Genomic DNA, 11620 nt, shown 5'->3' with positions numbered 1-11620 from the left:
GCAGCAGGCGAATGGAGGATGAACGCAGGACCTATCGGTGTGCCTGGCAGATGTGGCACAGCCAAGGCTTGGTATGAATTGCCTCCAGCTCCCGTGAGGGCACAGCCCCTTCTCCAAAACCTCCTCCTCTCCCCTCCTTCCTAACCCCCTCACCAACTCCAGCACAAGGGCTGGGCTGGGTGATCCACAAGGGTTTCAAATCCTGCAGGTTTCAATCCCTGCAGACATAAGGGCTACAAGCAAAACCCTCCACGTCCCTCTTGGCTTTGGTAATAACTTTGCTACAAACTCCTCATGCCTACACATTAACAATGTTCATTTCCAACCCCTTCTGTTGCTCATAAACTAAGTTCCCATGCTGTTGGGAGGAAAATACCCGTACAGAGAGAAACCCCTGTCTGCCACCATCATCACAACAATCTCTGCAACCTATCAAGCAGAGTAGGATAAGAAACCCTCCTTTCTAAAAGAAGGATGAGCGTAACATCTAAAACGGGAGAAAGAGTCCAAAGGGCCAAGCAGAGCTTTAACTGATAGGAAAACTGAGGTGCCCATCACCAAAAAACTCCTTTTCCCCAACTTAGAGACAGATTCTTTCTTTGCCTTTCTCATTTATCTTTCCCCACTTCTTCTAGGACTGCTGCTCCTCTGGGTCAGATGAAATCTCCCTCCAGACGAGATGGGATATTATATTTAATAGAGGCAAAAAAACCCGCATCAGCACAGGGACGCGAAAGCTCCAAGTTGCTCCCATTCCCACAGATGCAGAGCCCTGTGAGAGACTCGGGGGTGCTGTCTGGGAGAGATGAGGGACAGCAGGCAGGTTTTCTGCTCTTGTTTGGCTGCTGCAGTGTATGGGAAACAGGGATTTGTGCATGCCTGGTGAACAGCGAGTAAGCTGTTGTGAAGAAAACACCAAACTCCTCAGCCAATTTTTTTTTCATCCCCCCCGCACTGGGACAGCTTACCAGACTTTGAAGTTTTGCTAGCCAATGAGTATTAGTGTGCTGTGACAGCTGGCAAGGCATTCCAGAGGGTAAAGTGATGGACTGGCTCTGGAGAGAGCCGAATAAATTATGAAGTGGGTGAAATTTCAGCCCTCCAAATAACAGTCCAATGATTTCATTGGAATGGCTCTGTCTGGCAACGTATTCAAACACATACAGCTGGGCAGAGCACACAGGCGCTCCTCTATGGAATAGCCGCGTGCATGGGAAAGGGGGGAGTTCTTGCTGCATAAGCGAGCCCACGCCGGGAGGCAGCAAGAGGGGATTTTTCAAAATCTGCATGCATGAGAGGCAGCCACGTATGGTTCTACGTAAATGTAGATATCGGAGCCAGCGCTGAGTACGTGGTGGATGCTGCTCAAAGCCAACATCTTTGGGATTCCTCAGATGTTCTGCTCAGCCGAGGGAATCATAGAATCATAGAATGTTTTGGGTTGGAAGGGACCCCTAGAGGCCATCCAGTCCAACCCCCCTGCAGGGAGCAGGGACACTGCTAACCAGATCAGGTTGCTCACAGCCCCGTCCAACCTGGCCTTGAATGTTCCCAGGGATGGGGCCTCCACCACCTCTCTGGGCAACCCCTGCCAGTGTTTCACCACCCTCACTGTAAAGAATTTCTTCCTTAGATCCAGTCTAAACCTATCCTGCTTCAGTTTAAAACCATCCCCCCTTGTCCTGTCACAGCTGGCCCTACTAAAAAGATTTTCCCCATCTTTCCTATAGGCCCCCTTTAAGCACTGAACGGCCGTAATCAGGTCTCCCCGCAGCCTTCTCTTCTCCAGGCTGAACAAGCCCAACTCCCTCAGCCTGTCCTCATAGGAGAGGTGCTCCAGCCCTTGGGTCATTTTTGTAGCCCATTTGAATGCCATCCCCTGGCTGTGGTGTCAAAGCACCGACATACCCAACAGACTACATTTGTATCTCAATAAGTACAGCGTGATTAATTTCTCTGATATAAGGTGACTACTACTTCTTGTCTTAGGAATACCTGTGTGTCTGTAAAAGCATTCCTCTGTTTGGGAATTGTATCACCAATACTTCTGCTACTATATGGCTACTCAATTAAAAATCAAACTAAGCCACAATGGATTTCATGTTAGCCCCTTAAGCAACTCAAAGTGCATGTACTTCTGCAAAATCCTGGAGGACTCCAGCAACATAAAACCTCTTTTGTGCCATCAAATTTCCAAGTTTAAAGTCTGGGAAAATGCTTTGATTACTCTTAAATGATCCTCAATACTGCAGGAGCAAAGAAGTTGACAGCCTTGGGATTAAAAACCATATACATTGTAAGCTTTTTTCTTTCAAAGTTAAACAAGAGGGCTGAAGAGCCCCAAAAGGACACTGAAACATTTCAAGCTGTCTTGCAACGACAGAATGGTTGGGGCAGAGTTTTCTCTGCTGTTTCACTTCCATCTTCATTCACCCCCTTTCCAAATTTTTCAGCTAAGTTATCAAAGTAAAAATTATTATTCAGGATCTCTGCCCTTAATTTTTTTTGGTATTTATTTTTTTTTGCATAGGCTCATTTATGCTGCCAATTTCCTTTGCTGTATGGGGTGTTTCAGTTTCTCCTCTGCTCTCTTGCTGTTAGGCCTCTTGAATACCCTCGCCAGCTTGGAAGCCCAGAGACCATGAACTCCCACGAAGGCTTTGATAGTCGTCGGGAGCACTGAGAGCAGTGCTGCTGTTTATTTAAATAGAACATATCATTATTGTCTTTGGTGTAGCTGCAAGGAGGAAAAAAAAAGAATTAAGATACTATTGGACACCATCCCAGCCCTGCTGGAATCCTCAGTGGTTTTTTAGGGTTTAAAATTACCAAGATGTTCATTTTCGCCGAGATATGCGAAATAGCAATGGGACGCTCACATTCATTTCACTGGCCACCAGCTCCCTTCTGTAGCATGCCTCCCAGTTAAGCGCTGCTCGTCACTGTGGTATTTTTAGCCCAGTTTCCAAAGGAAACAAGGCGTGTGAGACCGTGTTGTCTGTCCATCTGTCTGCTTATCGCCACTTCCATAATAGCACGCTGTCGGCCCGTTTCAGCCAAACTTGACAGTGGGATAAAAGTCTGCAGGATGCAAAGTAGCTGCCAGTTTCCCAAAAGCGGGTGGGTGATGGGGAGATTGCAGCGGGAGTGGAGCAGCTGCCTGGGTTTGGGGGCTGGCCAGCACCTCGGCACAGCCGGCACGCACACCAGCCGCAGCACCAATCGCCCTAACACCGAAACTGTGCAAGGACATGGGGAAGGGATGGGCCATCAGGAGAACATCAGGCTGTTCCTTCCTGGGCCTCCCTCTCTGGAGTTTCTCTTTGACTTTTGGTATCCGCACACAGGAAGAAACCTTTCTGCCACTATGCCACTGCAGTTGGCTGTAACATTTCATCTTAGAATCATAGACTTGTTTAGGTTGGAAAAGAGCTTTAAGACCATCAAGTCCAACCATTGCGTATTACCACTTACTTTACGCTACACTGTCACAAATACAGACGTCATTGTGCTCAGGCACAGGCGAGATGCTCAGGTTTCCCCCCATTCCTATGTCTGCCGCAAAGTCCAGCTTCAGTTCTTCCTTTTGTTTTAAGGCAAATGGTAAGGAAGATGTTTGTTAGAAAACAACTTTCCAATATGACACCTCTGTCAGGTATCATTTTTCTTCTATCAAGACAAATTATAAATATGACCCCCAGTCCAAGTCTGCTGCTGATATTTAATTAGGCAACACATTACAACAAAGAGAAAAAAAAGATCAGATTTCCACCAAGTATCACCTGCTACATTCACAGAGGGTACAGACCAGCCAGTGGAAAAGGCAGCATCTTGACCGGCTGGCCAGAGATTAAATCGACAGGGAAACCAACCCCAGGTGACGACTGCTGGTGGAAGTCAGGAGGACCACATCCTCTCCACCGGCTCGCAGAGCAGAGCAGAGACGCAAGGCTTGACAGGCAGCCAGGAACCCCCAGAGCCCCTGCTGCCAGGTTGGGCTATGGCCAGGTCCCTTCAGCCACTCTCCATGCCCAGGGAGAGGTGATGGAAGTGAAGCTGATATTCAGCCAGCGTAGAGTTAGCTACCTGCCCATGCAGGGATCAGCAGGCTGCTTGGTAGTGCTGCCGTTGTCAGAAAGCCCAAAACGTTTCAGTAGTGATTCCTCTCCCCATCCCATTTTTCCTCTTAGAAGAGCCATTTAGAGCTCAACAGTCACCTTCTTTTCATACCTCACCATCGCAAAGGCAGGAAGCTTGGTTTGGCTGACGCAAAACCAGCGGAGAGGAGGAAAACCTCTGAGGACCCGCCAGCTGTCACATTGACATACCTAAAGGAGACCGGCACCCTAGGAGCGGCTGTACGGAGATCAAGGGGTGCCCGGTTTGAGTCATCCCCTGGCCTGAAATCAGGGCTCCCGCTCTGCCCCAGCACGAGAGGTAACCCTGCCATGAAAAGCTATTTGCTGTGTCTATAGTTTAAATATTACCAAGCTGGAGAAAACCTCTGTTCTGGCCAAAGTGAACAGACCTGGGAGCCTGCCTGCTTCGGGGCTGGTTATTTACTTATTTATTTATTATTGGTTTTTTTAATGGCCCTCAAAAGCTTCACATATAGAAGTATAAACGAAACCTGTATTTAAGCCTTTAAAGCAAGCCAAGAGCCAGAACTGCCGAGCGCCTGCTGTTCTCATTAAGAACCAACTGATGTTTGCTCGCCTGAAAGTGCTGCTTGACATCTCTGGAATTACAGCACCGGGAGAAAAGCTTCGCTACTCCCTTCTCTCCTCAGCAAACCCAGGAGCCTGCAGAGCACGGGGAGCGGGGGGGGGGAGATGCCCACTCTATAACGGTTCACAGGGGACTTTGCTTTTCTTTCATAACAGCCTGGTTTGAGTCACCGTAACACAGTGTCATCAAGTACCGAGACTGTTAGGTTCAGCGACCCCTTTGCAAAACATAAGGTTATTTTCCCAAATATTTATCTCTTCAGCTGAAAACGTTGGTGCTTGATCTCTGACCAGAGCTACATTCTTGGAAGCAAAAGCACTTTCAGCTGTTTGAAATAACTTTGGAAATGATTTTATGAAAAAAGTCGTACATAGTTGAATGTATTTTGCAACGACAAGAGAAGAAAAAAAAGGGAATTAAGTTTGACAACTGGCTTGGGCAACGCTTTCATGTAGATCTAGTGCCTTTACTGGACTGGAACTAAACCAAGGATTTGTCAGGGGAAACTTGCAACTTGTGCATTCCCGTGCGGTGTGCCTGCACAGGGTGCACGTGAAGGCATAGCTGGTGGCAGCGTGGGCACAGGTATGCAGAAGACAGCACAGCCATCAAAAAGAGAATCTGGTAGCACTGTTGTGAGCTTTTGTGCCTCGTACCTTCTTTTAGTCTTGAGACAAGATGGATTGGTGGGGCAGTGGAGGACATAAACCTTCTGAACTTGAGTGAAACAAGTACCAACTGGGAAGACCCAGATTAAACAGAGGTGAAGAAGGCTGGCATGCATCCCAGGGATTACCGAACCGAGCAGGAATATCAAACAACTCTCTTTAATCAAACTTGCTTTAAGGAAAGTAAAGTACGTTCATAAAACAGATGCTGGAAAATTTGGAACGACTTTCTCAGGCTTGAGTCCATATTCCCTTTTAAGTTGAGTGAGGAGAAGAGATGCCACTCAGTTTAGCTGCTGAGCTAAACTTAGGAACATGCTGCACGCAACCTCACTACCACCCCCCAGATGCCCATTAGCTATCACACAGTGCACTCCATCTCAGCCGTTCTCTGTATTTCATATCACTTTTATCAACAGAGGCCCACTGGTTAACAGAAGCACATTATTTTTGGAGGTAGGGGTGGAGTGAGGAAGAGAACAAAAGAAGGAAACCTGAGTCCCAAGAACAGGGATAGTGCATTAAAAAAAGAAAAGCTACTCTAAAAAAGAGAGATTCTGTAATACGCTGGAAAGCGGTGATTCTCCTTAAAAACCTTTCTTCTGTATCTGGAATTTTCACTAGGAAATGAATACTGAAATTACTCCAATTAATTACTGAAATCTCCACGTAAAATCTGCACTCAGGGTCCTGGATCTTGCACTTGTGCTCATTAAAAGTGCAAAGATGTGAAAAACTTCTGACCTTTCAATTTATGCACTTGTGCCAAGAAGTTTGTGTGAAATGTTCATAGGGTGACTTTTTCTACCTGTTTTCCTCCAGACTTAAAAAAAATACTTGTTAATTGCATTTACAACATCATTCATTTAACTGAAAGAGGGAGAGGATATGTGAGGCAACCCCTTCTTTCCACACAGGGAATAACTTCATCTGTGAAACGCACTGCCAGAGGACATTGTGGAGACTACGTTGGTCTCTTGGCAGACAGGCGAATGGGCGCTTCCTACGCTGGGTCGCTCAAAGAGGCCCTGCACAGCTGCTTGCCAAGAATCATAGAATGATAGAATGTTTTGGGTTGGAAGGGACCCCTAGAGGCTATCTAGTCCAACCCTCCTGCAGGAGCAGGGACACGGCTAACCAGATCAGGTTGCTCACAGCCCCGTCCAGCCTGGCCTTGAATGTTTCCAGGGATGGGGCCTCCACCACCTCTCTGGCCAACCCGTTCCAGTGTTTCACCACCCTCACTGTAAAGAATTTCTTCCTTAGATCCAGTCTAAACCTATCCTGCTTCAGTTTAAAACCATCTCCCCTTGTCCTGTCACATCTGGCCCTACTAAAAAGATTTTCCCCATCTTTCCTATAGGTTCCCTTTAAGCACTGAAGGGCCGCAATCAGGTCTCCCCGCAGCCTTCTCTTCTCCAGGCTGAACAAGCCCAACTCTCTCAGCCTGTCCTCATAGGAGAGGGGCTCCAGCCCTCGGACCATTTTAGTAGTCCTCCTCTGGACCCGCTCCAACAGTTCCATGTCCTTCCTGTGCTGTGGAAGAGCAGGGAAGGATCCCACCCTACGTGCTCCATTACTCGCATGGCTCACATAGAGGCATCTGTTCTCAGTCTCTGTAGGAGACCAGCTACGGGGCTGCCCTGGCTGGTGGCTTGGCACCGCACCTCTCAGCCAGGCTCAATCCCTGCCTCAGGCTTAGTAGCTCTCTAACAGCTTCAGGCCAGGTCAGAGCCGAATCACATCTGGCTGCGAGCGTACCGAGGTGGCGCATCCCGAATTACAAATTTGACAAAACATGACCACCTGGACAAGACGGGTTCCTCCTCCAACCCATAACCACCAAAGAGCAGCTCCCTCCGTCTCCTCCATGTCCCTCAAAAGCCATGGAAGAGAGCTAAAGCACGTTGCAGTCCCTGGGGAAAACATCTGCTGTGGCAGAGCACTTCTGCCCCAGCGACCCTGCCCCAGCCCTGCCCGGTGGCAACGCTTCCCCCCGCCTCTGCTCGGCTCCCGTCCAGCACAGCTGACAACTGCGGTGCGGGGAAGCGGGCAAAGCATCCGTTCCCTTTTTCATTCAAAACACTGTTACGGCACGATTTTTTCTGCTGGAGGCCTGCTGCCTTTCCTAAGCCATACTTGTCCTGATAAAACGGAAAAGCCTGAGAGAGGATTTTGTCTTGTGGTGGAGGTGGGGTACAATTTCTGACTGCTATCGCAGGAAAAGTTGTTATTCTCATTAAATCATTCTCTCTGCAATATGAGGCAGCCTTTGTGGACTGCTGCAACTGTTTCTTTGGCAAATGCTCAAATTAATATAAGCAATCGTATTGTTCTAAGGTCATCCAGGAAACCAACAGCCTCCCTTTTCCTCCTGACCCTCTCACCAGCTTCCTGCCTTTCCGGCGCTCTTCCTAACACACTTGCCCGATTTCAGAGCTGCGCAGAGACTCCTGTTGCAGAGAATCCCTAAGAAATAAGAAGTTCTTCCTGCAGCTTCCCCCTAAGCCCCTTGAACACAGCATCCTTCCTGAACACGGACAAACTCCTCCTTAGCTCATGGCCAGAAACATCTCGCTTGACCTTGATGGGATAGCAGCAGTCCCGGGAATTTGCAAAGCAATTTGCCCCCTAGGAAGCTTTTTGCTACACCCACAGCTGCACCTCTTGCTGTCCCTCAGGGTACAGGGAAGAAGAGGGGGAAGGAGGGATTTCCCTGAGGGCAACTTGCTGACCAAAACCAGGGAAGGCGATCCAGCAATCCCTGCCCTTCATGATCTGCCACCACCTGCCTTTCCAACCTCGTGTCATGAGTCTTCTCTGCACAGGAGAGAGACGAGGAAGATTGGAGGGATGCTGATTGGTGACAGACCACCGGGACCTCATGGCTCACCTTTCCAAGACAAAGCAAACCAGCAAAAATCAGGGCATTACAGAGAAGGCTGCAGAAGGCAGTTGCCCTCTTGAAGGCTGGTGCCTGTCCCATGAGACAGAAGGGGTTGAAAAGGGACCAGCTGGTGATAGGGGCAAAAGGCAGCCGGATCTACCTGGGAAGCGACTGGGGGGGTGTGGGGAACCTAGACCTGTGGCTGGCCTTTGCGTGGGACCTCGCAAGTATTTGGAATGGCGCTGATATTTGTGTTGTGCCAGGGGTGCGTCCCCAGGGACGGGATGACGACGAGCCAAGCCCCGAGACTTGGCAGCGTGTTCACCTTGTTGTGCTGACCAAGCCACAAGTAATCGTGTTGATTAAATAAATACTCTGACAGAGCCGAGAAGAGCCGAGCAGCTGTAGGCATGTCAAGCGCCTGTGCCGATGGGAGCAGCTCCAGGGAGCAAACAGGGGAGAGGAGAGCCACTGGCATCTGAAAGGCTTGCTAGGAATGGGCCGACAGACATGAAACCGCAGCAAGAGGGAATGCACAGCCAGGCAAAGGGAGGGGGGAATTTCCACAGAGCACTTGAAGATCTTATAAAACTTTCATTAAATTAGGTTTCCAGCAATTGTCAGCACTTGAATTATAAGGACCAAATGCAATTGAAAAACTACCTTTTGCTTTCATGTGAAACGGTAACTGCACATCAAACGTTTTAATCTTCTCCAATGACTAAATATGTGGAAATCTGTGGGTCTATTTATATAAAAACTTCCAAAGGATATGTTATCTCTGTGATTTACCCTCACTCCTTCCCCAAGGGTTTTTTCTTTCATGTCTTCTTGCACCATCTACATTTATTTACCAGTGAATATCACTTCAAATGAATTTAGTAGTGGGGATGTTTATAGAAATAGCACATTTTCAATGGCTTTTGGAAAATACTTACAAAGTGTGTGTTGTAAAACACAAGTGTGTTTACATTAGAAAACCAATAACAGACTGGTTAACAGCCAGTCGAGGCGTGGAAGAAAATAAGAGACCTGTTCATCCACTCCAAACCAGCCTACAGTCTTGAATATCAAAATGCTCTTTGGTGGTTTTACCTCGTTTGTGACAGACCAGTTTCCAAGTAAGCTTTAGACCAAGAATTTTTCACTGGAACTACTCAGAGGATCACTTGAACAATAATTTGAGTAATCGTTTGAAAATACATTATTTGGGACAGAATGAAATAAAGCAAACCTTTTCCAATATGCAATTTGCAATAAATTATTCAATCACCTCTAATCAGAAGTGCATAGCCTGAAGGAGAGTAAAGAAAAATATCTCGAATTAATCTGTTCTATTAATAAAAGGAACCATGCGTGACAAGTGTACAAAATGAATTTTCCCGGAAACCCTCGTACATTCTTGTTCCACTGAGGAGAACAGTGATTTAGATGTTAATTTCTTTGACAAGAAGCATTTGCTTCCAGGTCATCCAGCTGCTTGGTAGTTAGAAAATAGGAATGATGTGACAAAAGGAGGGACAACCTCGTTGCCCCTTTCCATACGTGAAGTTTAATTCAGCTGGTGAACCTTGCATCCCTTCCTGCCCTGTGGAAGCCCTCTACCATCTGGCCATCAGGTTAAACTCTGTAGCTGGCACCCGGAGTTTTGATAACTCCTTACGCTATGTGAATGGAACGGAGAAAAGGGCAGCAGCAAAGGGGCTTAAACTCTCAACAACAGACAGCATTCATGACCCTCTTCTGGCCTTGCTCTCATGCCTCAGTGAAGAGACGAAACCTCTGTAACCCCTACAAGTGCACGTGCAACTCAGCAGCACGTCCTTGCCTTCCTTCCTCCCAAGCGAGATGGCCCAGCATGTCTGGTCTCTATTCACAGGTGGCCACAGGATGACTGAGGCTCTACTTTCCATTATGTGTGCTATTGCTGGAAGTATTTCACAGAGCTTTCAAATGATGAGCAATTAGCTGGCTTTGTTAGCCCCTCCATGACTCTGCCCACCCCCATTTGGAAGCAAAGAAAAGAGGAAAACAAGGCACTGACACTTTTTATGTTCTTCTCGTGATGCGCCTGGAAAGGAAATGTCAAGACACCGGGTTTCACTAGATATTCAAAGAGCCATTTTCAGTCTTTTTAGTGATGCTGTAGCCTTCTGGAAATAAGTTTTCCTATTTTGCTCTATTTTGAAAGCATAATTAACTAGAACCTAATTCTGCAGCACATATAAAAGGCTGCTGAATCTGGGGCAAGTTACACCTCTGAAGAATACCTACAGTACCAAGAATGAGTTTCACTTGAAATACATGTATTTCTGCATACTTAGAGAAACAATCCGGTAGCAGCATTTTACTTCCAGCTGCAAGAAATCTGACATCTGAATTGAGACAAACTGAAACGCTCACTGTAAAGGGAAAGCTGCCACAAATACAAATTAATGTCGTCCTCCCCTGGGCAAATTGGAAGTAGAGTCTTTATGTTGAGAGGAAAAGCAGTGGTCTAAGATGTACAGAGATGCAGGAATTATACTAAAGCCACCAAAATGGGAATATTTCCAGTATGGGATAGATGAACAGTATGGATTCACTCAGCAGAGGAACCCAGACAAAATGAATACTGTCATTAGCCAGGCAGAACATGTAGATGGACATAGTTGACATATTTTCAAGACAAGGACCACCCTCCTTCCTTTCTGTCCACCATAATATTTGGAAAGCTAACTTTTGTTCCTTGCCTTGCCTTAAATTCCCTCAGGCCAAAATTAAATCAAAGTTCAACCAAGGAAGAGACAGCAAGCAGAAGAAAGAGGTGCATACTGGTAAACATGGTCTCAAGCTACACAAATATCCAGGGCAGAACCAGAACACAGGTCAGAATTAACGTGAGGGCATGGAAAGTCTGCATTTTCATGTAAAAACCGGTAAATGATCAACACATTCTTCTCTCTAATTCATCAAGATAAAGCCGCTACTACAACGCTAAAAGAAGCTCTGGGTGTCTCAGGTATATCAGGTCAGGGGTCTTTTAAAAACCACCTAGTAAGCCACCAGACACAGTGGTGTTGGTGTCAGGACAAGTCTAAGTAGGGAAAAGCAGGAAAGTCAAAATGAATCTACTGAAGCAGTGATTTTTAAAGCACATCAACTCCCTGACTAAAAGGTACCATTCAGAAATACAGCAGCATTTCTTCCTTACTTTTTAGCCACGGACCACTCAAAGAGCAGCTTTCCATCTATTTTAGCCAGCAGAGAAGCCATTCTGTGAAGGCTTCACAAAACTGTCCAGTCTTCCCAGTAGCTTCCCAATTTTCTGCCAGGGCATGAAGGGGAAGAGCAACCC

The sequence above is a fragment of the Egretta garzetta genome, unplaced genomic scaffold (assembly GCF_000687185.1).
Source record: "Egretta garzetta isolate BGI_Z169 unplaced genomic scaffold, ASM68718v1 scaffold467, whole genome shotgun sequence".
NCBI lineage: Eukaryota > Metazoa > Chordata > Aves > Pelecaniformes > Ardeidae > Egretta > Egretta garzetta.
Note: the sequence above shows the minus strand (reverse complement) of the source record.